This window comes from Delphinapterus leucas, chromosome 17, assembly GCF_059928025.1.
Source record: "Delphinapterus leucas isolate spDelLeu-1000000601 "Yukka" chromosome 17, BTC_Dleu_Yukka2, whole genome shotgun sequence".
Taxonomy (NCBI): domain Eukaryota; kingdom Metazoa; phylum Chordata; class Mammalia; order Artiodactyla; family Monodontidae; genus Delphinapterus; species Delphinapterus leucas.
In genome coordinates, this window is record NC_143145.1 from 20,422,335 (window position 1) to 20,449,413 (window position 27,079).

The window sequence follows — 27,079 nt, forward strand, 5'->3', positions numbered from 1 at the left end:
GGCTTAGCCGATGGGCCTCAGCAGGTCAGCCCTGGGCCCTGCCCACCTGGTCCAGGTGTGAAGTTGGGAGATGGGGGTGGGGCAGGGGACCCCCTCGGGTCCTCTTCCTTTTGCTCTGAGCCTGGTACTGAGCAGCCTGCTTCTGGTGTGTAGCTTGGAGCTGAGGACCCAGAGTGTGAGCTCCTCGGGCTACCGGAAAATCCTGGAGCACTTTCCTGGGCCAAGCAGGTGACCATGTTCCCCTCTTGCTTGGAAAACCTTCAGGGTGATGTGTGTTCTATGAAGGGTGTGGGTTTGATCCGAGTTTGGAAACTGCACTTCACCAGTGGATCCAGGAGGGTGTTTGTGAGGGTCTAGGGACTCGAGAGGCTCTGAATCCACCCACAGTCCGGGGACCTTACCCCAAGATTGATGCTTTATTTGCTTTTCTCATGAGTAGGGGGAGCAGCTTTCCCCGGAATTTTCCCACCCTTCAATTGTCATCTTTCCGCAAACCTTAAATTTGTGTTAGCAGTGGAAGTCCTTTAGTTTCAGCTACTAAACTTTCTGTGCCTGCCTCTTCCCTACTCCCAGATGGCATTGACTTTTATGAAGGGAGACTGTAAACTGGTTAGGGCCTGTGATCTTGCTTGCATGCATGCATGCATGCATGCATTCATTCATGTGTGTTTGTTGGCATGTATATATCCTGCCTCCCTAGGAGAAGCTGTTTTTAAAAAATCTGGGCCTCAGCCCCTCTGCTGTAAACTCCAGTTGCTAATTTAGATTTCCCTTTCCCTTTTGTCTTTATCAATTTGCATGTAAATCGGAGACTGTTACTCTCTGAATGCGCTGTGAGATGCCTCTTTACCCTCTGGAGTGAAGCAAGTTTTGTCCAGTTGCTAAGTAACTGAGTTGGAGACTTCGTAGACCTTCTCACTCTTCCTTTTCCTTCCCAGTGACAGTAACTGACACACTGGGCTTGGGGTCAAAACTAGTTTCTTGGAATCGGCTTTAACCTGAGCTTGGAGGGTCCGTTTCCTCGTTGATGGGGTGGGAGCCCCAGACTCTCTCACTTCTGTCTGGCTGTTAGAGAGTTAGTGAGCTCCTACAGTGCATTTCCACGTTACGCCAGTTAAAAACCAGAGCAGCCTTGTGCTACCCAGGCAGGAAGGGGAACCTCTCAGCTGAGTACAAGAGGAACTGGCAGAGGTTGGCGGATTTTGCAATTGATTCATGAAATGCAGAATAGGGGAAACGCTTTGCAGAACTGATTGGAACAGGAAGGGGCATGGTGGGGAAAGGACCCTGAGATGAAAGGTTTGATTGTTGTCTGTGGATTTCCTCAGACACTCGGGCCTCTGTAGGAGTGATTGGAAGGGAAATTCAAGTCCTCCTGTACTTGATCGTAGACAGTGAAGGAGAAAGTATCAAACACTGGGATTCCCCAAACCCCAACACCTCTTCCTTTTCGAGCATAAGCAGAGCCCGAGGCTGTAGGGTCAATTATGAATGTAAATTTTCCTCTGCTTTGGGGGCAGTTATGTGTGAATGTTGGGTGCAATTGCCCGTGGATTAAAATTTTCTCACAAAAGAAACAAACTGTGGTTAGTAATGAGCGCTTTGTTTACGCGACATTTACATTGACCTATTCCTGTGGGTGCTTGTAAGAAAAAAATGCTCCTAGCCTTTGAGGAATTTCTTTGTCTGGTTTATGGTGGAGTAACTCGAGATGAAGTCTGACCTTTCAGTGTCTTCTAAAGCAGTCTCACCGAATTTTGTAGAAGGATCATGACGGTCTTCATTCCTCTAAAGGAGCTGGAGGGGAGATCTTAAGAAATTTGAATTATACGTTTATTTGGGAAACACCCTCAATCTGATACAACAGTCATATCTGCTTTACTCTCCTAGTCCCAAAATAAATCGTCTACATTCTCTGCAGAAGGTTTTTCTAGAGATTTTTGGCAATGAGGGAAGGAGGGGTTGGTTTCCAAGAAACTTTAATTTTTGCTAATTAAATTTCACTAATTTTTGACCTCTTTGTCGTTGCATCAAGAAATCAGACACCCACGCCCTTGTTTTGGTTTATGTTTAAAGACCACAAGGGGTCAGGCCCTCAGGACTGAGTCTCATCTGAAGAGTGGCATTTAGTGAGGAAATCAAGTTGCCTCTTTCTCCTGAGCAGGGATTTCTTTCAGAGACACTTCTGGATTTTCTTCATTCCTCTTTTGCATACTTTCCAGCTCTAACCTTGTTTCATGGGACAGGATGGTGTTGCAGAACGTTTATATTCATCGGCCTGCTTGACCTGGAGTTTTAACTTCTTCCTCTCACTGGGTTATCTGAACGCTTTATCTCTGAGAAATGGTGCTTGCAAACATGTTTGCCTTTGCCGTTGACTTTGGAAGATATGAAGAATGAATGAGCTCTGAAATGTGAGAATGCTCACATAGCAGGCAACCTGTCTTGTGCTCTGAAGTAAGCACAACTGTTGTACTTTGCTACTTCTACTGATGTTTCCTGTAAGTCAGCTGTGTGTGTGTCAGACGCAGAACTCCTCCAATCAAATGCTAATCTCTTCCCAGGGTTTTAGAGGAGGACATTGCAGTTAGGTCTATAGAAGTCATCTAAGTCTGACTTCTCATACTGTCTCATGGTGTGACTTCTGATTCATCACCTTGAACCTTAGTTTATCCTTTGGTGGAATGGGTTTTCGACTGCTTTAGGGTTCTCTGAGCGTTCATTTGATAATGGCTTATAAAAACAGGATCAGTTTTCATCTACTTCTTTTCTTTATTAGCAAGTGCCTATGATTTGGACTTAGGGGCTCTGATAATTAGATTGAAAATTTATGGTATCATGGCCGAGTTAGGATACTATAGAATATGTACAAGGGTATCAACTAAAAAAAAAGTTGCTTTTAGCGAAATTTAGCCTTATGTGACAATAAATGTTTTTAGTTGAGGACTTCTGTTTCCACTTCACTTTTGTGAAAATCAGACATTTACTACTAAAGGTATAGAAGAACTGCATGGAATGAAGGAAAAGACTTTTCTCTCGTAATAGAGCAATATTTTCAACCCAGACTTCCAGGATTATATTAAAACATCCATTTTTATGACACCCATAATTAATTTTCATCAGTTACATATATTAACAGATGTAGATGACACTGGCTAAACTAAGTTGCTACAGTGATTACATGATGTGTAATGAGGCTTTAGAGAAATTCTGTTTTACATCTCTTGAGCTTCTTACGCACCCTTACAGAATTACTGTATTTTTGCATGAACTTCATAGTGCAGATCCCTTCAAAGGGCATTATTGTGAAACTTCAAATTTGGCTTTCTGAAATAGACGAAAAAGAAGGAAATGAGAGGTGGCTTCTATCTTGGACCCCTTTGAGGAAAGCGGTGGAGAATATTTTAAGCAGCTCTTCTTGGAACAGGCAGGATTCTGTGCAGGCCTTTCGGACACCTTCTCCTGTGTTTGTTGAAGCTGTACCTCACAATCCTTATGTTCTTAAGGGTCTTGAAGGTAAGTGATCATTACAACTTCCAAACATCTTCATTTTATAGATGTGGAAACTGAGGGATAGACTGTTACAGGGATTTGCTTAAGGTCAGAAAACTGTTTAGTAGCAGGGGTAGCCCTAGAAAGCAGGCCTCTGACTTTTTCTTCTTGACCTACGGTATTCCATCTTTAATTAGAGACACACCTGAAAGCTCTCCAGCCACTGGAAGGTCCTTATTGATGGTGTTTCTTATGGGATTTCTCTTGGAATCATTTGGGAAGCTGATAAAGACTTTGGACCAACTTTGTGAAAAAAGAAAGCACATACATGCATAATCTGTCATCTAGTTTTAGGGGTTGACACACAGCCGCTACTAAGGGCATCGTCAGACTTAAGAACTTTTGCTCTAGGGCTTACATATTTCTTTTCATTGCCAACTAAGGTGGAGGTCCCCGGTGCTGTTTAGTCTAAGTAGGAGTTTTGGGGACTTTTCAGTTTGGCTCCAGTGAATTTTGGGAATAGGCTGTGAATTCACTGAATGATAAGCTGAATTCAAATGTATTTATAGCAAAAAGAAAATGTGCACAAGTAAATGATGATGTATTGATTCCCCATTTTTCTGAACTATATTCCCAGACACGTTGAGCGAGTTCGTGATCCAACAGGGAGCCTTGGAGGAATGAAAGTTGGAAATTGTGCTTCTCAGGTTTTAAATGTAAAACATTAGCACCTTTTCCCCCACAGGTGTATGATAGCACAAAAGCATTTCTAAAATAAGCCACATAAGCACAGTTTTCTTTTTTTTTAACACACATATGTGCTCTTTTTTTTTTTTCATTTATTTATTTTTGGTTGCGTTGGGTCTTCGTGGCTGTGCATGGGCTTTCTCTAGTTGTGGCGAGCGGGGGCTACTTTTCATTGCGGTGTGCGGGCTTCTCATTGCGGTGGCTTCTCGTTGTGCAGCACAGACTCTAGGCGCGCGGGCTTCAGTAGTTGTGGCGCGTGGGCTTCCGTAGTTGTGGCATGCAGGCTTCAGTAGTTGTGGCTCGCGGGCTCTAGAGCGCAGGCTCAATAGTTGTGGTGCACGGGCTTAGTTGCTCCGTGGCATGTGGGATCTTCCCGGACCACGGCTCGAACCCATGTCCCCTGCACTGGCAGGCGGATTCTTAACCACTGCACCAACAGGGAAGCCCAAGCGCAGTTTTTTTTTTTTTTTTTTTTCCAAGCGCAGTTTTAAAATAAAGCTAGGCCCAGACCTAGACGAATTTTGAAGTTAGCATTGTGTCTTCTTGCACTGAGGTTCTAATTCTTTCTGTGCCCCTCCCGTCCCCAAGTTTCTCACCTTCTCTGATCTTGCTTTCTGGAGGGCTCCTGAGAACCTCATTTACAAGGAATCCCTAAAGGTTGAGGTTTCGTGGGCTACTTCTAGGGACATTTGCAGTTGATTGAGTCTAGTTCAAAAAATGACGGTTGAAAGTGGAATCTGTGACCTGAGCTGGGAGCCTGTAGGATTTTGTCCTTCAGAGGATGGCTTGCTATGAAGGCTTGGGCAGGCCCCACCAGTGGGAAGCCACCATTGGTCCCCCTGACTGTGACAGCAGCTTTGGGTGGCACCGACTTGGCCAAAAGGGGAGCTGTCATGCCCTCAGGTGGTGCTTGTTCTCTTTGTCCAAAGGCCTGTGGATGTGCCTCCCCAGAACCCGCTGTTAGAAACACCTGCTGACAATGACCTTGAGCACACTAAGGTCACACCAAAGGTTGTGCTTGATAGGTCCTGGCTGCTCTGCTCATAGCCACCTTGCCAGGTGTCTCGTCAGGCCATTTTACAGGTTTGTAAGCTGAGGCCAGCTCGGGTGAGGTGGATTGGCAAGGCTGCACAGCTTGTAAGTAGCTGAATGGAGGCTACAGTCCAGGTTTTCTGGTTCCCATTCCTCTCCTTTCTCTGAGGCCCGCTGCTCCCTCATGACCGTCACGTTTCCACACAGCCTCTTCAGAGGGAACCCGTCAGGCTCAGCGGTCACTAGACACTGCAGTCTCCTGAGAGTGTTCGTGTTTGGATGTGAACACCATGAGCTTAATGACTGACTGGTTTTCCTTCAGAGCTCTTCCGTCTGTGCCCAAGTTCCTTTAATGCACAGGAACTCCCTCAAAACTGCGAGATATTTGTCCAGTGTCTTATCTGAAGTCGCCTTTATTAGCTCATTTAAGCCTTTCGACAGCAGTGTGTAAAATCCCCACTTTACAGATAGGAGTGCAGGCCCCGAGAGGGTTAAGTTAGGAGGCACGGTCACATCTGCTGAGGAAATGGTGGTGTTGAAACCAGGCATCTTGGATGTCAAAGACAATGCTCTTTCCTCTAACAAATGTTACCACCTTAAAGCATCAAACAGAATTTCTACCTGCTCACAGTTTTGTATCAGTGAGTTTAGTGTGATTTGGGTGTTTGTAAGTCATATCTTTTTTTTTTTTCCCCCTACTGCTTTCCTTTATAAACATACTTCCCAAGGAAAAAATTTGGCTAAGAGATGTGATAAAGACGGTCCTGAGTTGACAAACATTGAACTCCTTCATCTCGTCCGTTCAGGGAACGTTATAACTTTGACTATGTAGATTCTGCCTTTCATTTTCCCCTAGAGCTCTTCTCAGAAAAGTGAGGAAGTGAATCATGTGTGACCTTTGCCCTCCTGATAGCACCTTGCAGGGTTTGCCCTGTACTAGATGTCAGTGAACCCATGAGGTGGTGCAGGAGTGACCGTTGCCCCAGGTATAAGGTGTGACCCTGTAGAAATGGGAGACCCACTGGAAGATTCCATTTCTGACAAAACGGGCCAGGTTTCTGGAGTGTAGCATACCACTGCTCCTAGGCCCTGAGGCTCCCTGTAGAAAAACAGTGGTTAAAAAATTATAAAAATTGTACAGAGCCTCTGCAGAAAATTAGGAAAATGCAAAAGAGATGAATATGAAAAGAAATTTCTTCTCTAGTCCCGACAATGAGCGCTAACCACTATTATTAAACTTCAGTAGTTGGCCTGTTATAACCCATATATACACCTCTGTGATTATGTCATTCTGTGTCTGCATATCCAAGTACCTTGTATAGATATGTTAATTATTATTTAATTAATAGTAAGTAATGAATTTGACACATTTTCCTTAAGTGTCTTGTTTGTGCCAGTCACACAGGTGTTGGGGCTGGGGCCGCCGGGAGTGAACAAAACAAAACAAACTCCTGGCCGTTCTAGTCTGTCGGTTTTATAAAGTTAAAGTCCGACTTGAAATGTATTTTTGCATGTTGCTTTTTTCTTAACATTATCTCAGAGCTTCTTCCTCTCCTACTAAAGAGGAAAATCCTATTAAAATACTAAAGTAAGATTTTTTTTTTTTTTTTTGTGGTACGCGGGCCTCTCACTGCTGTGGCCTCTCCCGTAGCAGAGCACAGGCTCCGGACGCGCAGGCCCAGCGGCCATGGCTCACTGGCCCAGCCACTCTGCGGCATGTGGGATCTTCCCTGACCGGGGCACGAACCCGTGTCCCCTGCTTCGGCAGGTGGACTGTCAACCACTGCGAACCCAGGGAAACCCTAAAGTAGGATTTTTAATGGCTGCACGGTTCTTTTTAGTAACTCATGGCTGTACCATAGTTGATTTGCATTTTCTTAGAGATTTGTTTCCCATCTTTTCTTTTATTATACATAAGTCTGTGATGAATTTCACTGTATTGAGAATTTGTTTTCTTCTTGACTAAGGTCTGTCTCTCAGAAAACACAGCACTTCCTCCCTTTTGACCCCCCCCCCCCCCCGTCCCTTTTGGAGGAATAGCAATTTTTGAGGTGAGTCTGAGCACCCATTTAGCAAAGTAGCCGGCATGAAATGACTGCTTAGATAAACATCTGTAGGTGTTAATTGGTCCTGCGGCTGGGGGTGGGCGGGGGAGGGGGTCTTTGAAGCTCCCACCGCTCCGTTCCCTTTGAAGTTTCATTTTTGCTGGAGCCAGAAACCTCCGTGTGTCTCTTACTGAGCAGACGCTTCCTCCCTCCGTGCCTTCTACAGCCTCTCCTGGGATCTCAGAATCTGTGGGCCTAACCTGGGTAGGTGTCAGTTTTGTAAGTTAGTTGTGTCAGCTGCTCAAAGCCCTCGTCTCTTTTCTCTTTGGCTGTTGATTCTGCAGTCCTTTGGAGGCGAATTGAGACAAGTGGCTTTACCTCTGGGCCATCCAGGTCAGGTCTGGGATTCTAAGTGCAAATGAGGCACTATTCTAAGTGATTTAAAAACCAAGACAGAGGGAATTCCCTGACACTTTCACTGCCAAGGGCCCGGGTTCAATCCCTGGTCTGGGAACTAAAGTCCTGCAAGCCTTGCTGAGTGGCCAAAAAAAAAAAAGAAAAAAACCCAAATAAACAAAAAAACCAAGACAGAAAACAGAGTGAGCCAGACTGTTTACGCCTAGTTAGACTTTCTTTCCTATTGTAATTGCTTTGAGCAGCAGTGAGATTTGTGGAGAAACACTTCCTAGTTTTGTGTACCCTCTTGTCTTCTGTGAAGCCCTTTAGGAGAGGGCGATGACCCTGGACCAGGGAAGTCACTGACCCACACACATTCCTGGACTAGGTGCTGAACCTTTCAGCCTCATTTTCCACATCTGTAAGTGGGGATCATAACACCTCACAGGGTCGTTGAAAGATTGAAAGGAGGTAGAGTGGGTAACTGCTTGTAATGCAAAACCTTGTAAACGCTAATGTGCTCTACAAGGTGGTGGTGTTTATTAAAAATCATCTTCCTGCTATTTTCTAATCAACCACAGAGGTTTCCTTAGTTTCATAACTCGGCTCTTTACTAAGCCACGGAAATAACTGTTCACCTCTTTCTTGATACTTAATCCCCAGAAAATTGTGGTAGATGCCCTGGAAGGCTAGCCATTATTTCTGTGGGCTGTGGAAAGACCTAGATGGGGCCTTGGAGCTTGCAGGTGGCCTGGGGCAAAGGTGGGAGCAGGTGGAGGGTGGTCTCAGGCACTGCCTTGACTCTGCATCCCCCAGGTTCCCTGGATGACTGCTCTAGGCATGCAGGTTATTGCTTTTGCAAGTGACTTCTGTGCTGCATTGGTTGAGGGTGATCTTCGGAAGGCTACCTCGTATGAATGGGCTGGTTCGACAGAGCCTTAGGTTGCAAAGAGCAGAGTATCACTCAGGCCACCTTAAGTCACAGGATTTATTGTGAAGGGACATGGAACAAAAACTGCACTGGAACTGTTCCAGTAAGTTCTCAGGACCCAGCACAGTCACTTGGGTCTGCTCCTTTCTTCCCGCTCTGGACCTTCACCTCTCCCCAGACTGGCACCTCTGTCGCGGGGAGTGTCTGCCAACTACTGGCCAGTCTTTCCTAAATTCCTTCCTGCAGGCCCTGGAGGAAACCAGTCTGATTGGCTTTACTGGGGATACTTACTCCTTCGGGGGAGAGCCACTCGTATCAGGCCACGTCTCTGGGTCTGGTGATGACCTCATCAGTTGAAAGACTGCCCTGTCACATTGTCATTCTTGACTGAATTGGTGGCCATCCTTTTGCAAGGAACAGCCTAAAGTTGCTTCCTGAAACGGCACTGTGGTTAGGGGAAGTTGTGTGTGGCAGGCACTGTTGAAGCCGTATCCTGTTGGCACTGACGTATTTGAGCCCGGTTGCTGCTGCTGCTGATAGCAACTAATATTTCTTGAGAGTGTAGTGTGTGCTGGGTAACGGGCAGTATCTTCTTTAATCTGTATGTCCACCCTAGCAGCAAGATACTCATTTGAGATGCAGAACGAAGTTCAGAGAATCTTTAAAAGTGACTTGCCTAAGAGCACACAGCTGGGACACAAACCGAGGGCCGTCTGACTTCTGAACCCGTGTTCTTCACCACGGCATCGTACTGCTTCTGCACGGCTGGAACTGATGTCATGAAGACCACACACACGTAAACAACAGTGTGATTGATTTATAGGGTATCACTTGTGTTTCTCACCTAGAATTTACTTAATCTTACTGGAGAAGAGACAGTTCTAACCAGTGTGGTAATCTGGTTTCTCAGCCCACAGCAGATTCAAAGCAGTGAATTTAAAGAGAGACGGATTCTTGCAGGCAGAGCTGGGAAGAAGGGACAGTTGGCAACCCAAAGGGAAGGAAGCAGGCCAGAAAGTGATAAAATGTAACACCCAGAAGTAAAGAAGCCCTGCAATTTAAGAGCAGCTGGCCCAGAGCCCGAGTGTGTCCTACGGACTCCCCAGAAGCGTGCCTTTGAGTCCCGCCACCTAACACCATGCCTGTCACCAACCAGAGCTTCTGTAAATATTTGATAAACTGTACCATGGTACAGCGCTGACCGTGAGCCATCTCTTGTGTACACTGGCCTTTGTTTAAGAAAGTAGAGGAACAAATAATGAACTTTGTAACTTTTTTGAACCCTATGGTTAAAATAGAAATATTTTGGTGCCCCCTAAGATAAGCTCTCCGTTTGAAAGCTTATCTACCAAGCTTAGCAAGTTCCCCGAGGGCTCCAGATACAAGAGGTAGTTGCATCCTTGGAGTCTGCATCAGAGTTCTGGTATTTGTTGCTAACTCAGATTTCTGGGGTTTTATAATACATATCAATACTTTAATGAGAAATATAAAGTTTTCTGGTATTGTCATGTGGGCCTGTGATGCTAGTTATTCTTGACCGACTAGTGTTCCAAATGACTTGGGCCCTGGGCTCCGGGAAAGAGTGGCCACAGGTGTGGAATATGGAGGCTGGGAATTAGAGCAGGGGAGGCATCCCTAAGGGGAGGAGGAGCCTCTAGTCTGTTGCTTGGAGGCTGCCCTGGTAGGTGTGTTGGGGCACATGTCCTGCTTTTTCTGCATTTCTAGGGATGCCCCGGATGGGAACTGATGGGTAGAGATCTGGAATGGATTTCGCATATCCTATATATATTCCAACACCCTGACAGATTGGTGGAAGTCATCCACAGCACCACTGATAAAAATAGGACCATGCCACTATCCTAGTTGAACTCACCCTGGAGGCTTCTCCTAATTCATTCCTACACTATGAAGGTGGGGTTGGTCCGGCTCTACCTGCCTTTGCATCCCCAGCCCCCTGGCAGAGCCTCATTCCTCCTTCTCCTCCATTTCCCCACATGCCCTCTTCTCTCTCTCAGAAAACTGTCCCCCAGCTTCATTTCATTTCTTCCAGTGTCACTTCCTTGATGCCCCAGGCTTGGTCGCATTCTCCTGTTAATGGGCTCTTATAGAATAGTTAATACTTGCCACGGCTGTGTTTTTTTTTTTGTTTGTTTGTTTGTTTGTTTTTCCGGATGCGCAGGCTCAGCGGCCATGGCCCACCGCGGCATGTGGGATCGGGGCACAAACCCGTGTCCCCTGCATCGGCAGGCAGACCCTCAACCACTGCGCCACCAGGGAAGCCCACGGCTGTGGTTTTTTCCATTTATTTAACTCTCTGTTTTTCTCTCTCCCCAGTAATTGTACGGGCCTTGAGGGGAGAATTCATGTTGTTTTTCATTAAATTTACTCAACAGATACTCATGAAGCACCTACTCTTTCCAGGCACTGGGGATTCAACAGTGAACCAAACAGACACACATCCCTGCCCCAGGATGGTCCCAGTGTAATGACTGGAGGCTTTTACCATGTCAGCTATGGCCTGTGTTAGAAGGTGCTTGATGCTGGGAAGAAAAGCAGTATATGAAAAGGGGTGAAGGCAGTGGGTCTCAACCTGGGGAGCTTCTGGAAATGGGGCATGGGCTCTACTCCTGGCCAATCAGACTCTCTGGGGATGAAGTTCAGGTTTTTAAATAGCTCACCAGGTGATGTGAGAATGGGAATGGGGGGTGGTTACAGGTTAAATATGGCGGGAAGGAAAGCTCTGTGAGGAAAGTGACGTTGAACTCATTCACTGCTGTGTCTTCGCAGCCTAGCACCGCGCCTGACCCGCCCATACTGGGCACTCAGTGTTTGCTGGATAAATGAAAATAACCAATCGGAATACTGTTGACTGTACAAAGTATGGGTTCTGCAGATGTCACTGTCTTTGGTTTACAGCCCAGGCCTTCCCGTGTTTCTTCCAAGTTCATCTTTTGATGATTTACCCAGAGTTTCTTTTCATTTTCAAAGGGGATGTTTCTTCCAATAACCTTTTTTTTTTCTCTTCTTCCAAGGTAGTTTCTTTTCTTTCATCTTCTTTTTTCCCTGTGCTGTTGGATATGATATTGGTAAAACCTAATTAAAATGAACTGACGGGCTTTACTGCATAATGTGACTCTAAAGAATGTATTGCTACAGGAGAAACCATTATGGTCTCTTTGTCATCTAATTTTAACAGTCTGTAGATATTGGGACTTTTTGTGCCCCCTTAATTGCAATTTTTCTCCCAAATGGTAGGTCAAATATAACTTTTGACTTACATTTCCTGCTCAGGTTACATCCCAACTCTGTTAACTGATATTAATTATATATAGTAACAGAGTAACATAGCTTAATTGAGCTATCAGGCTTCTAATGAATTCATATTGAGATTTATCATTTAATTAAAAAGCAAAGGGGTAAAAAAGCAAAGGGAAGGTGTTCAGTTGTTTCTCCCATTGGCCTCCATTTCCTGCATTTACAATCTCCTGGCTTGTTTGTGTCAGTTAGCTTGTGGAATTGTATGGATATTACATAAACGTATTCAAGGTATATAGATTAAAAAGGAGAATGCACTGGATCCCAATTACTTGACTTCCTAGTAGGTCTTAAAAATGGATTCAGATTTGGTGGCAATCGTATGACACTTGATTAACTATCAATTATGTTTTATGTTTTTACAAAGCTTGGTAAGGTCATTTTCCAAAATGATTTCTAGGTCTGTATATCTGAACCAATCTGAAAATCTAATCAGAGGGGATCTAATACCGAAATACTTTAGCTTTACTGAGAGGCAGAGAATAAATTTTTCTTGTAAACACCATTTCTTATATGCTATGTGCTCCTTTAAAATTCACACTGCATTAAAAAAGCTGCCTGTAAGCAACACCTTTTATGATAACTGCATTTTTAAGTATGCAAGTGTAATGTTGCAAACCTGTAAATGTAGGGCAGTCAGTCTTTTACTGATTCAAAGACTGGAAATGTATAATATTTTCTGTATTTAGATTGTAGAGTTATATTACATGTTTTTAAAAAATTGAACAGTATTTTATATGAAGATAAAATTTAAGTACCTCAATGTTTACTACAGTTCAAAGAAAGAGTAGTATTTTCCTGCACTTATTTTATTTTTTTATAAATTTATTTATTTATTTATTTTTGGCTGCGTTGGGTCTTCGTTGCTGCCCGTGGGCTTTCTCTAGTTGCGGGGAGCCAGGCTATTCTTCATTGTGGTGCGTAGGCTTCTCATTGCGGTGGCTTCTCTTGTTGCAGAGCATGGGCTCTAGGCCTGCAGGCTAAAGTAGTTGTGGCTCGTGGGCTCTGGAGCGCAGGCTCAGTAGTTGTGGTGCCCGGGCTTAGTTGCTCCGCGGCACGTGGGATCTTCCTGGACCAGGGCTCGAACCCGTGTCCCCTGCATTGGCAGGCGGATTCTTAACCACTGCGCCACCAGGGAAGCCCCTGCACTTATTTTAGACTTAGCTATGTCTAAGGAGTAACCCAAGTAGGATAAATGAGGGCAAAAAGGATTCAGTATCAAAATAATTTTTTTTAATTGAGATATAATTGATATATAACATTGTATTCGTTTTAGGTGTACATCATAATGATTTTATATATATATATATATCTCATATATATTGCCAGATATGTTATATATAGATATATTGTAAAATATTTTATATATACATATTGCAAGTGATACGTAAATATATATTAGCAATATGTATATGTTGTGAAATGATTACCACAATAAGTTTAGTTAATGTCCACACATTTTTACAAATTTTTTTCTTGTGATGAGAATTTTGAAAACTTACTCTCTTGTTAATTATAGACACCGTTACATCTCTAGGACTATTAATCTCATAACTGGAAGTTTGTACCTTTTGACCACCTTCACCTGTTGACTCCCCCGACACACACACCCCCAGCCCACTTCTGGCAACCACCAATCTCTTCTCTGTGTCTTTGGGGGTTCTTTTTTGGATTCGTAAGTGGTGTTCAGATGGTGTTTGTCTTTCTCTGACTTATTTCACTTAGCATAATACCCTTAAGATCTGTGTTGTCCCAAATGGCAAGATTTCCTTCTTTCTTAAGGCCAAATAATATTCCATTGCGTATATACCATAGTTCCTTTATCTGTTCATCCATTGATGGATAATCAGGTTGTTGCCATGTCTTGGCTACTGTAAATAACGCTGTCAGAATAAATCTTAAGTTTCTATAAAAATAAGCTCAGAGATTGAGCACCCTTAAATTCCAAGTATGAAGTAGCTATTCTAGGGGGTGTTGGTGACTCTTTGAGCCTCCCTGGGCCTCAGTTTCTCTTAACTGGTTTTCCTGCACAGAGTCCTGTGAGCTCATCCCCACTTGGGGCTGTCAGGTCTGTGCACACATGTGTATGTCTATGCATCTGTCCTTTGTTTGTCTGAGAAGGAGCCTGGTGTTCAATCATGCTGTCATGGTGTCAGTTTTTTCTGGAGGGAGGAGAAATAAGATCATGGAAGTGACCTTAAAGGTCTAGTGTAACTCTTGTATTATATAGATAAGGAAGTAGAGATCCAGGGAAGTTGGGCAGTTTGCCCAAGGTCATGTAGCTGGTTGCGACAGAACAGGGAATGGAGCACATATCTCTTGACTTCCAGCCAAGTATGGCATGGAGGTCATGCACCCAGGCTCTGGAAACTAGGGGCTTGAACGTGGAGGGTGGCTCTGCCACTAGCTGGGCACCTTACTTCTTTGCTTCCGTTTCTTCACTTATAAAATGGGGATAATGATAACTCCTATTTCGTAGGGTTGTTACTGTGAAGATTAAGTGAATGATATTACGTGTAAGGTGCTTAGAACGGTGCTTGGTACATAGTAAGTACTCAGTCAATAACCATTGTTACTGTCATTAACCTTCCTGTTCCATTAAACCACGTTAGTCTTGTCCAATTTCAGATTTACCATTTGTGTCTGTTTATCATTGTTTTCATTTCATTTCTTCCATTGGACCTATCTGTTTACAGCTCATTATAACTATAGTGTGCAATGTGATACATTAGCTTGCTAGTCACATAAAAGTTCAAGGTGGTTTGGCAAGTGCCCAGAATTCCAACCACCTGTTGTAACTGTTGCCAAAATACGATAGATTTTCATTTCCCAGAAGTTGTTCCACTGAGGGTGCAAATTATTAATATGACTTTATGTCTTTAAAACACTTTTTTTTTTTCCTTTTACCAAAGCACATATCATGTTTCCCACCTGTTCCGAGAAGCTGAGCCGTCACGTGGGTCTTCTTGTTCCTGCCTCTTGAAAAAACATTAAAACAGTGGCAGATGTGCCAGTGGCATCACCTGAAATGACTTTCTGAGCTAAACCTGCATGAGACAGAGAAGATAATACGATTTTTTTCTTCTCTCGCAATGCAAGGAGGCGAAAGAGCGATCCCATCACGATGGGGTACTTAGCAAATCGGGAAGCGATAACAGTGAATAACTTTCTACTTTCCGCAATTTGCATGGCTGTTAACAATTGATGGCTTTTCTTAGGACGGGTATTATCGGCTGCAGTGGGACCCAGACCTCTGGACCCTTTCTGCATATGCCAAGTTGAGGCAGTGTGTTACCTACCCTTGAGGATAAACTTCTAACAGCAGTCTGGGTTAACGTTAGGGAGGAGATTTTAGCCTGTGTTCTGAAGATCTGGGAGGTTTCAGACACATTGTAATTTATATTTTCATTCTTGCTCTTGGGAGACACAGCTGCAGTTAGGAACAAACACCTTGTAAGAGCTGTTCTGTAATAACCGTTTCTGCCACCAAATCCAGATGTGATCTGATTCCTACTGGATTCCACACTGGAGCAAGCCTTGCTGTGATGGAGATACACTGCGGGTCGCATCCTGTCCCTTGGCACTTTACCACATTCCCCCGACCCAAAAGCATGTTAGAACAGGATTATATCCTGGTCGTAAATCACAGAATCATCTAACAGCTTTTGCAGAAGAGACTCTAGGGAACAGTTCATTAAGTATAAGTCAAGTGAGACCTTCTACCATAATTTCAAACATGACTGCAGACAGCAAGCAGTTGTGTATTTTACGTACAATAGCGACACTAGGCCTGTATTTATTTGTAGGTGGAGGAAATATTCAAAATCCATTTTTTTTTTTCTGGGAACATTACTGTGTCAGTGTTGGATATTGTTTTCTACCAAGAATCAGATGCTTTTTTTTTGTCCCCGTCTCCTTGTTGTCTCATTTCTTCCTCACAAAATAAAAATTGCCCTTCTTTCTCCCCGTAAGCTGACTTGCAGATTCAGGTAGCAGTTGAGATAAAAGTACCGTATCGTATTTCCAATTAACTCATTTAATTAGATGAGGTGAATTAATTGGATTTTTTGACATGTCTCTTATTAAAGTCTAAAATATTTGCTTTTGGAATTCCCAGGTACCGTGACTTGGGAGCTTTCTCAGTTTGCTCCTTGATTCAGGACTGGTGTAAGACAGCCTGTCATTTGAATTCCCCTTGGGGGTATAAAAGTGGCCTAGTGATTTTTCAGATAGTGGAGCATAAATCAGCAGGCCCAGGGCATTCCCTGGTTATCACCAGGCTCACCAGCAGAAGCCTGGATTAAGCATTGCTCTGTCCACACACAGCAGATGAGATGGTAATCTAAGGGCTTGTTTCCATCACGTGTGGATGGACTCTCTGAAGTTTCTTTCCCCCCCTCTGTTCTCTCACCCTGTATAATTTTAGGTGTCTGCAAGCTTTGAGGGGCCTCCTTATGTCCCGTCATTCAGGGCCTGGGGAAATTCTGGAATTTAGATTGGGGCAGTTTTAAATCGTAGATCATTCTAAGATCTTGCATTATAATTATTTAGTTTTTGTCTCTCCAGGTGTATTCCTGGGTATAGCTGGTTCATTCTCCTCTGTACGCCAGAGCTCACCCCCCACTGCAGTAGTTGGATTGATAGGTGTTTAGTTAAATCTTACTGCATTTGGTTAGCCCATTGTAGTCCTTTCTTTGGTTTAGAAATTCCAGAACCCAAACAGATGGAGGTAAGACTATGGCATATTCTGGAATTTTTCATCTTTTAAAAAATCTTTTAGTTTTTAGTGTTTTAGTTTTAGTTTCCTTTAGTATCTGTCTTTTTCAAATACAGATCAAGGGGCCAGACCAAAAAATTTACTGGGATCGAAGTACATAACACCTCGTTTCATGGTGGAAAAATACCTGATAGGCTCTTTCTCTGCCATTTGACTCCAAACACCTTTTTTTTTTTTTTGCCGTACGCGGGCCTCTCACTGCTGTGGCCTCTCCTGTTGCGGAGCACAGGCTCCAGATGCACAGGCTCAGCGGCCATGGCTCACGGGCCTAGCCGCTCCACGGCATGTGGGATCCTCCCGGACCGGGGGCACGAACCCGTGTCCCCTGCATCGGCAGGCGGACTCTCAACCACTGCGCCACCAGGGAAGCCCAACTCCAAACATCCTTTGATCACAAAGTTATTTGGATGTTTCATACTTTATGTTCTACTTGGACTTAAATCCGTAAGTCTTATCTCAAGACTTGTGTATTTGTTTTTTTATCTGTTTCCCTGGTATTAGCACAACACTGAGCATACAGTAGCCCCTCTAGAAATATTTGTCGAATGAGTGTCTTTTGGTCACGGTGGCCTGTAAGTGCAGAAAGAAAGACTTTTGGAACTTAATAGACTTCTTTCATTTTGTTTGGAATAAGCAACCCACAGGGGATGTTGAATAGAAAAAATAAGTTTACAAGAATTTCCTTCCCCTGCCAACCACTTGAGGTTCAATATAATAGGAATGAAGTTAGAGATTCACCAAAATCAGGTGACGATTTGCAGCTTTGAAATAACTTGTGCCTCTGACTGTCACTTTAGCTATGAGTAGGTTCCCGGTCATAATTCTGTAATATCCCAAAAAGCCTGCTCTGTGGACCTTGAACTGCACTCTATTGTCTAAGGCCTCAGTTCTTGGCCAGGTATAGTTTCTATTGCTTCAAAGCTCACTTCCTTCTGGAGTGCAGGCCAAGAGAGTGAAGTCCTTGTAGAGACTTGTGGTGGACGCTCCAGGCAACTCCACAAGAGAAGAACCCTCTGATCACTCCAAGAAAGTGACCAACTGTCCTGGTCCCTGGGACCAGGACCAGAACCTCAGTCCCCATTGCCTGTTGATGAACGGGACACTGCATGCTGTGCTCAGCCAGCTGCTCATGGTGCCATCAGCTTTCCTGGAATCTAATCCCATAGCAGGGACCATACAGAGGAGGCCCAGGGGTACAGTTCTGTGGCCTCATCCACCAGGGGGCAGTTTCCCACAGGTGGGCTGCAGCTTCCCACAGGTGGGCTGCAGCTTCCCACAGGTGGGCTGCAGCTTCCAGGGTTCATCCCTAGGCTACTTCGTTCTTTTTTACAGGCCTTCTGTTGCCACTTCTCTGCAGAGCAGCTCCTGGCACCTCGCACTCCCACTTGACGAGGATGGATTTTACATACCTCTTTTTCCTGGGTACTCTCTAGCTGTTAACAAGGGACCATCAGAGGCCTTTCTTTGTGGCTGTCCACAAAAGCCCTCCCTGCAGTCTCAGACACCCCGCCCTACTCTCTGCTGCTTCCTTTTAGTCAGTCTTTTTTCAGTAACCCTCCCTCCCTCCTGTGAAGGCTGTGTTCACATGTGTGCACACGCGTGCACACACTCTCTCTTCCTGTTCCCTGATTCCCTAACCCTACGTCACCCCTCCTACTGCCATTCACATCAAGCTGTTCTAGCTCTTAAGGGTTCTTATCTCAGAAGCTCGAGTTTACATTTAACTTTTAAGGGAGAGCCACCCAAGGGTACAGCGTAAACCATAATCCAGTGAACGTTTGGGAAATTTTCTTTTTGTGATTGCAGATTGCAGAAGTAATATTTGAGCATTGTTCAAAGTGCAAACGTTATAGAAAGTGAAACTTACCTGTAACACACTCATATATCATCTTGAACGGTTGAGTGTATATTTCTTTTTTTCTAGGCAGGTGACATATTATTTATTTTCTTGAAAATAGGATTATTTTATACACACACACATATCTCCTCCTTTGTAATTTCTTTTTCTTTTCTTTTTTTTTTTTTGCCGTACGCGGGCCTCTCACTGCCGTGACCTCTCCTGTTGCAGAGCACAGGCTCCGGATGCGCAGGCTCCGCAGCCATGGCTCACAGGCCTAGCCGCTCTGCTGCATGTGGGATCTTCCCGGACCAGGGCACAAACCCATGTCCCCTGCATCGGCAGGCGGGCTCTCAACCACTGCGCCACCAGGGAAGCCCTGTAATTTCTTTTTTTAATCACTGAATTATATATCAAGCATTGTGCCATGTCAGTACATATAAATATCTCCCTCATTTTAACAGCTATAAGGTATTCCGTTGTGAAAATAATTCTTTGATTAGGTTACAGTAGAGTATAAAATGTGGCATTTGACTCCTGATCACAGTCTGTCTTTCTGTATATTTACCCTCCATTCTTGGTCTGAGAAAAAGGAATATACTAAGTATACTTTTAGCATAGTGAGTTTTTTTTGGGGGGATAACTAGTTTAAATGTTCTGTTTTCTCAGTTGTCCATACCTGTTTAAAAATCTGTTTTAAAGGTTAAAAAGCCTTAGGATTTTAATTTCTTTTTTAAATATAAAAATAATATACAGTTTAGTTTGTCAATTTAACTAAAGGACCAAAGTCCATTAACCGAAAAGACATAAGTCTCATGTAAAGGAATAAAGGAAAGCTTTCCCAGAATGAGGACTACTCTGAGATTCAGAATTGCAGACAGTGAAATTTGGGGTATGACCCCTTAAATAAGTGTGATTTGGAAAAGCTTTCTAGCACTACTTCACATAGTGCTTTCAAAATGTCTGTTTATTTTCTCTCTTGGCACAAGTGAGTACAAATCATAACTGGCTAGATGATATCAAAGTCTGGGACCAGGGTAGAGAGTGGGTCTTACTCTGATTTGATCAAAAGCAAACAAAGCAAAAGCAAATGGAAAAAAAGTTAAAATTTTCTCATTGTGGGACTAAAATGCTACATGCTGATTTTTCACTTTCTGATTAGAACTGACAGTTAAACAGATATGATTTATGTCTTAGGGGTCAGGAAGAAACTGTCAAATTTTAGTTTGACTGTTGTTTTCTCTGTCTTCCCCACTTTTTTTTTTTTCCTTAGGCTTGGCTGTATTACTCAGATAGAAGCCACTGTTTGACATGTCCTTCTGTGGTGTTTGTAGATTAAGTCAGAACCGTGCCAAAAATCACTTGGCATTTTTCAGGTGGAGCAGAAATGAACCTGGTTCATTCCATCTCAACAGCTTTACCCAAATGGTTTAGAGTAGACCTGCCTGATTTCAAAAAGGAGGGCTAATGTGGGGTCTGGTTTAATACAGGTGCCGTTTTTCCCCCTTCACCTCCAGGGTTTATGTTTCCCTGAACATTGGCTTTAATTTACCCCAAACAAGCCTATGAATGACCTTGCTGTAGTATCTGTTGCTGATTTCAACTCCCAAGTAAGAAGCCAGGGAATGTTTTCTTTCTCAGCTCAGCAAAGAGGGGAAGGGGGCTCTTCTGCAGTTGCTTTTCGATGCATTTACTTTCTACCTGCTGGCTTCAAACAGTATTAATTTTTATGTGCTCCTTGTGCATTGTGTTTAATTAAAAGCAGTTCTATTCGCAGAGGTACTTGTATGATTTTTTCCCCCTGAAATGAATAAAACAAATAGGCATCTGGTATTTGTTTTGTATAATACAATCCCCATAAAATGAAGAGTAATGAAACATAATGATCTGTAAAGGCTTGTTTTGTAAGCCTGAGAATGGGCTTGTTTCTACCAGCTTTTTAAATTCTACTCATACAATAAAGAATCCCTTTGTACATTAATACATAACAACAATAACAACAAAAGCTTCCCAATTAAACGCATGAATCCAACTTATCTTTTATTAAACACATTTTTTTTTTCTGTTATAGTGTGGATGACAGAAGTTTGTCATGTGTTTACCTAGTTTACCTAGTTTTCTCTGTAGGTAAACACATTGGTCTGAATATTAGGAAATATTCACTTCCTGTTTGATAGTCTGTTCCATTGGTATAGCTATATTTATTATTTTTTCCCCATCATTAAAGAAACAATGTTATATCAGGTGTTGATTTTTTGTGTGTGTGTGTTCTGGTTAACTGGGTTTTATTGGTTTGTTTTTTTTTGTTTTGTTTTTGATTTTTTTTTGCAGGTCACAGACCACTCTGTAGATTCTAAAACGTTCCTTTCAAAAAAGTGCACGTCAAACTTTTGCATACATTTTGATAGGGTTTGCATATTTTCTGATCTTTGGGTAAAGACCCCTGCCAATGCCTGATAATTATTTTGAAAACTGTAGTTATAATCTGAAGCTAAGGGACTTCCCTTGGTGGTCCGGTGTTTAAGACTTTGCCTTCCAATGCAGGGGGTGCAGGTTTGGTCCCTGGTCGGGAGCTAAGATCCCACATACCTGGTGGCCAAAAAAAAACCAAACCCAAACAGAAAACAGAAGCAATATTGTAACAAATTAAATAAAGACTTTAAAAATGGTGCCCATCAAGAAAAAAAATATCTGAAGCTAAAGTGTTACCTTCAGTGTATGAATATCTGATGAAAGGAATTTGCTCAATGGTTTTGCAGCATTGGATTTAATTTCAGGGTTGGGCTTCTTTCTAGGAATGGAGGAGTACTCCTGTCTGAGAAAAAAAACCCTCAGATTTTGGGAAGTATAAAAATTATTAATTCAGAGGTGGATTCGCTGTCACATTGGATGGTAGTGCCTATATCCCTGGGGGCTCCTGTTCCCAAGACTGTTTTTATTGTTCCTATCCACTGCTGGGCATGAGCCTTGAAGTGGTGAATTCATCCTTTGAGGTTGTGTGTCCATTGCTGTAAGAATAAAAGAAGCAGTAACAAGATCATGCAGCGCAGTATTTCACAGCGACAGTTTTATGTGGTTGTGTGATGCTACAGAGTATTGTATGTGATATCGACCCTTTTCTTTTGAGTCAAAGCCCAGGGCTTTATTGGAGAAGGGAGGCTTCAGAAATAACTGAATCTACCACAAAATTAAGCCCCTAAATAGTTATCCCATTCTGTCTACTATTAAACTAATTGCTTACAGGAAGTAGTAAAGTACATATATCTATTATATAGTACATACACTTGTATCCAGCTTGAGTAATGATTTCTAATTCTAGACTTCTAACCCTTTTTTACCTTACCTTTTGGCACTGAAATTATACTGAAACATTCATATTATTGTGAGTGCGGGTGAATTAAAAAGACTTAATACTTGGTTTCTCTGCTGTCATCTACTGGAGAATGAATAGCTTAAAATAAGAGCATCAGTTCCTCACCCAAAGGGAGGCTGAATATTCTAGATCGGCAGTTACTTTGTGTGCCTGTTTGAAATACCATTTTTGAACATACTTGGCAACTTAAAGTACCCAATTAGAAAGCTCTGTGGAAAGAGGAAGTCTGCGGATGTGCAATTAGTCCTTAGGATTCAGAGCATTTCCTTTATGTGTGGAAGGCCACAATATGAAATCACTGGACACAGTAGCTTTATGCCAGGAGCTTAGAATAGAAGGCATTTTCAGGATGGATTATTTCTGTACTCTGGCTCTTAAAATGGTTTACCTGAAGAGGCTTCCAACTCTGTAAAGATACTGATGGTGTGAAAAAAATTTGGTTCTGTGTTTTCACAAAATTTTAGGTGATTGATAACCATAAGTAGCCATGTAATGAACAATATACAACCATTATACAAGAGTTGCTTAAGTTCCTAGACTCTTTTTCTGATTGACAACCTCACTCCTCCCACCTTTTATTTTATTTTTAAAGAGATAAGGGTTAGGTGCCAGAGAATTTGCCAGATATGGTATTGTTCCTTACAAAATAATTCAGTCTCACTGGGTAGAGCCAGATGAGCTGTACATTCTGAGATTATTTATAGTGTGTATGATAGACTCCAAACACACACTAAGCATTTAATAGCTTTCCTTATTTACAAGTCAGATTCACCTAAGGGATATTATTCTTTTATTTTTCTGGTGATTGAACTATTCCTTTAAAATAGATCATCAGGGAAGATATAGAGTGACACAAAATTTGTTGGCAGTGAAAATGCAGGACAGATAAGCCTTTTCATTTTAAATGCTTTGCAACAGAAAAGATTCATTTTATTTAAGTAAAAACACTGCTTTTTGCCTTAGTGAAGTCACATACACACCTGAGTAACACAGTATAGCTAAGTGTATGTGAGCATGTGTCTTTTATTTGCCAATTATATAATAGATGCCTTTCATTAAAGTTTGCAGGAAAGTGAACGTCTATTAAGCAAATCCTTTTTCCCTGTAACTTCTGTTGTAGAAATGGTGTTGTCTTCCACTCGGCTGTGAATGTAATGTGTTCTCAGGTAAGAATACCAAGAAGAAAGAAAGAAAGGCGGGGAGTGGGGGAGGGGAGAAGAGAGAAAAACCCTTTCAATACCATAAATATAAAGGAAACATGAACTTTCCGATGAAGCTTCTGACTGATGCTCAAAGTATAGACTGTCATAGTGTCATAGTTAAGCTATGGTGTATGACTTTAATAATAAAATGGTGACACACAGTAGTATCCCAATTCTGAAGGTGTTGCCCTTTTTCTTCACCCTTCCTCCCATTGTTCCCTTGGGAGAGAGAACCGTCACCAAGGATTTAAGCTAATAGGTTATTTTAACAGCCTCAGCATCCGTGTCTCTGTACTGTATAAACTTGACCTGCAGGTGTTGTTTTGTTAACTTGAAGATGTAAGTTGGATATACTCACCTCTTTCAAAAAACATTTTCTCCTAACCCTTCACCAGTTGTTCCAAGATCTTTGCATGAGGAGTGCTAGTGGGTGATGCATAATGCCTAGTGGTTGAAACACCCACACTGTTAGCGATAGAATCTCATCTCAGTTCCTTTCAATTAACGTCTATTGTGGTGCAATGTGGATTGTAGAAGGCCCTCCTTTGGGCCCCCAGCCTAAATACCTGACATGGATTAAACACTAAGTGTGTATCATCGGGAGGGAACTATGCTTAACACACGCCGTCTCATCTAATCCTTGCAAAGGCTCCGCATGGTATATATTAGGCCAGTCTCTATTTTACAGGACAGTGAGGCTTAGACTTGTTAAATGATTTGCCCAGAGTCACTCAAAGAATAAGGCAGGGTCAGCATTTGACCCCAGCTCAGATTGGGCTCTGGACCCTGGACGCGTAACTAACACCACACCCCAGGTCTCAGCCTGGGCTGTGCTTTCAGAGTCATCCAGGGACTTTGCAAAATACTGATATGCAAGGATTCAGCATCTCAAGGAGCTGGACTCTGGGCGTTTGTGTCTTGAAGGTTTCACCAGTGACCCTGATGCTCTGTCAGGCAGCCTTGACAATGGCTGAATTCTGTTTAACATGCCCAGTTTAGTTTCTTGCTTGGTTGTTGAACTGCTGAACAAAGATCTGATCCCCACGATCTTGGAGCCTATAGTCAGGTCAGGGAGATGGATGCAAGGTGCTTGGAATCTGCAATGTGCCAGGCTCGTTCAGAAGTCTTTAAATTTCAAACTTGGTTCTTAGATGACTCAAGTTCAGAGTTTAGCTAAAGGCATTGTTTTATATATACCACAAGGAATTTTATCAAATTATATACTTACTGTAAGGGGGAAAGTCTTTCTCTCCATCTGCCAAATTCCACCAGTTCTCCTACTGATTGGTCTTGCCAATCAGCTCTAGGAGGTACAAAAATTTCTTGAGCCATAAGTACTGTACTCCATTGCATATCCTGGTAACACAGATTAAAACACTGATCGGAAGATAAGTTTAATCATTAGTGCTACCCTCACTCTTCTGAGATTTCAGGTTTCCTTCCCTCACCACCAACTTAATTCTTTGTTCTCTGTTTTCAATTTCAGAAGAACTTTGGAATGTGTGAGAGAAATTAAAATGAAGTTGGGAGAACCAGCAAACATGTCACTGGTGGTGTGGATATAGGGACAACTTGTGAGAAAGTTATTTGAAGCTGCATTTTTTAAAATGTGGTCAGCTCATTATGCAGTATTGTAATTACATTTAGCTGCAAATGGGGTCTTGCACTGCATTTTCTGTAAGTTTGGAACTTTTTGGTTTAAGAGAATATTGACACCCACATTTTAAAAAATTAGCCCATCTTTTTCTTGCTAAAAGAAGCCATAGGCATCTGACAAAAGATCCCTGTTTTAGCATACTCAGTCTTACTATGACTTTACAATGGTTTTCTTTCTGGAGAGTTTTATTCACATTGGTATGATTGAGAAACAGCAGATAGGTCTTATTGGGAAAAAATGTAGAATGTTTCAAATAATAAAGTCAGAAGATTTCTAGTTGTAATCTTAAGACGTCTTCTCATGGCGTCTAGTTTTAGAAACAGATATTTTTCTGCCAGGTGTGAAGAACAATGCTTCTTAGGACAATGGTGAGACTTACCACATGAGATTGTCCTTTTTTGCATTGTATTATGGTGCATGATGTGAAGGTTTAGAAATAAACACACCCCTGGACACAACAGGATTCCGTTAAGACATTCACTATTTTTAATGCATTTTGCTATTTTGGGCCTGTCATGTTCTTTTCGCATGAGAAAAGCCATCCACTTGCCTTAGTCTGAGGTCAGATATAGTCCTTATTTCTCTATAACGGACTTGATGACGTTATGGTTTTAAAATAACTAAAAATTAACATTTCTTGTCCCCAGGATTATGATGGCAGCCGTCTATCATTTTTATGCTACTAGTCACACTCCTCTTTTCAAGAACTACCCCCCTCCCCTGGAAGTTAATGACATCACTTAATACACCTAAGTAATACCTGGCTGGACTCCTGTAATGTTTTGTTTTGTTCTCAGCTTTTGTGACAGTGTTAAGAGGAAGGCAAGTAGTGTAGAGGTTGGGCTGAAAGAGGAGAAAATGGAGCAGTTGGAATCCCCCAGGGACAGAGTAAGAGCTTGTTAATACATTAGTGGTGGGAGGGCTTGTGCAGAAGATACCATTGTACAATTAAATGGGGGCTATTAAAAGCACGCCTGCGTCAATTCATTACATGACAGTTGTGATTTCTTTGTAAGCTCCTTTCTGTTTTTCTCCTCCTGGGACTCAGGAGTGCAAAGACTGTCAGGGAAGAGCCACAGTCACTTAGATGCTCGCTCCCTCACTCCCTACCTTGGCTGATTGATGAAAACACTTCATGAGGGTAAGGCACCCCCCCCCCCCATACCTATTTTCATCTGTAGACAATGGGGATGAAGGTAGGGCATCCTAGGGGACCATCTGTTGGTGTGCTCCAAAGTGCACTAGGCTTTATAAGCAGATACCTGTGTAGAAGAAATCTGCTTGGCGATAAAACCAAGTGAGTTTTGTGGGAAATTTTGGATTAGAACCTTTTTACTCCAAAAGAACACTGAATTTTGTATTTGTCAATCTTATGTAAAAAACTTCAAAAATGTTTCTTTCTTAGGAAAATGATGTGTTTTAAAAATCAGTTGGAATCTGATTACCTGTATCACTTAGAACTTTAAGGCTTGAGTTTAGTGGTTAAGCGTGTTGGATATCAAATGGCATAGTAAAGATTCTGACCTGGCATCTTTTTTTCATGTCACTTAACTATCTAAGAATATCCCACCTCCCACCGCCACCCCCCGCCCCGTTTCCTTATGGGTAAAATGGGATTCTATAATAGTATATGTCTTATTATCATTGCTTTGTGAGATTGAATGAGATACAGAATGGAAAGCGTTTAGCACAGTGCCTGGCACAGGATAAGTGCCCCCTAAATATTAACTACTTTTTTTTGTTAACATCTTTATTGGAGTATAATTGCTTTACAATGGTGTGTTAGTTTCTGCTTTATAACAAAGTGAATCAGTTATACATATACATATATCCCCATATCTCTTCCCTCTTGCATCTCCCTCCCTCCCTATCCCACCCCTCTAGGTGGTCACAAAGCACCGAGTTGATCTCCCTGTGCTATGCGGCTGCTTCCCACTAGCTGTCTGTTTTACGTTTGGTAGTGTATATATGTCCATGCCACTCTCTCACTTTGTCCCAGCTTACCTTTCCCCCTCCCCATATCCTCAAGGCCATTCTCTAGTAGGTTTGCGTCTTTATTCCTGTCTTGCCCCTGGGTTCTTCATGACCATTTTTTTTTTTTAGATTCCATATATATGTGTTAGCATACATATTTGTTTTTCTCTTTCTGACTTACTTCACTCTGTATGACAGACTCTAGGTCCATCCACCTCACTACAAATAACTCAATTTCGTTTCTTTTTATGGCTGAGTAATATCCATTGCATATATGTGCCACATCTTCTTTATCCATTCA

General features: G+C 42.5%; 1 protein-coding gene and 1 long non-coding RNA gene across 5 annotated transcripts in view; both read left to right on the forward strand.

The window, feature by feature from the left end:
* EXT1 (exostosin glycosyltransferase 1) overlaps window positions 1–27,079 on the forward strand; it is a 299,373-nt gene that overhangs the window by 1,778 nt on the left and 270,516 nt on the right. The window lies entirely within an intron of this gene.
* Window positions 1–27,079, forward strand: part of LOC149746920 (uncharacterized) — a 32,295-nt gene continuing 5,216 nt past the window's right edge. The window contains exon 1 of the long non-coding RNA XR_016388356.1: window positions 1–27,079. This exon is cut by the window's right edge and continues 3,756 nt beyond it. This is a non-coding gene — a long non-coding RNA (uncharacterized LOC149746920).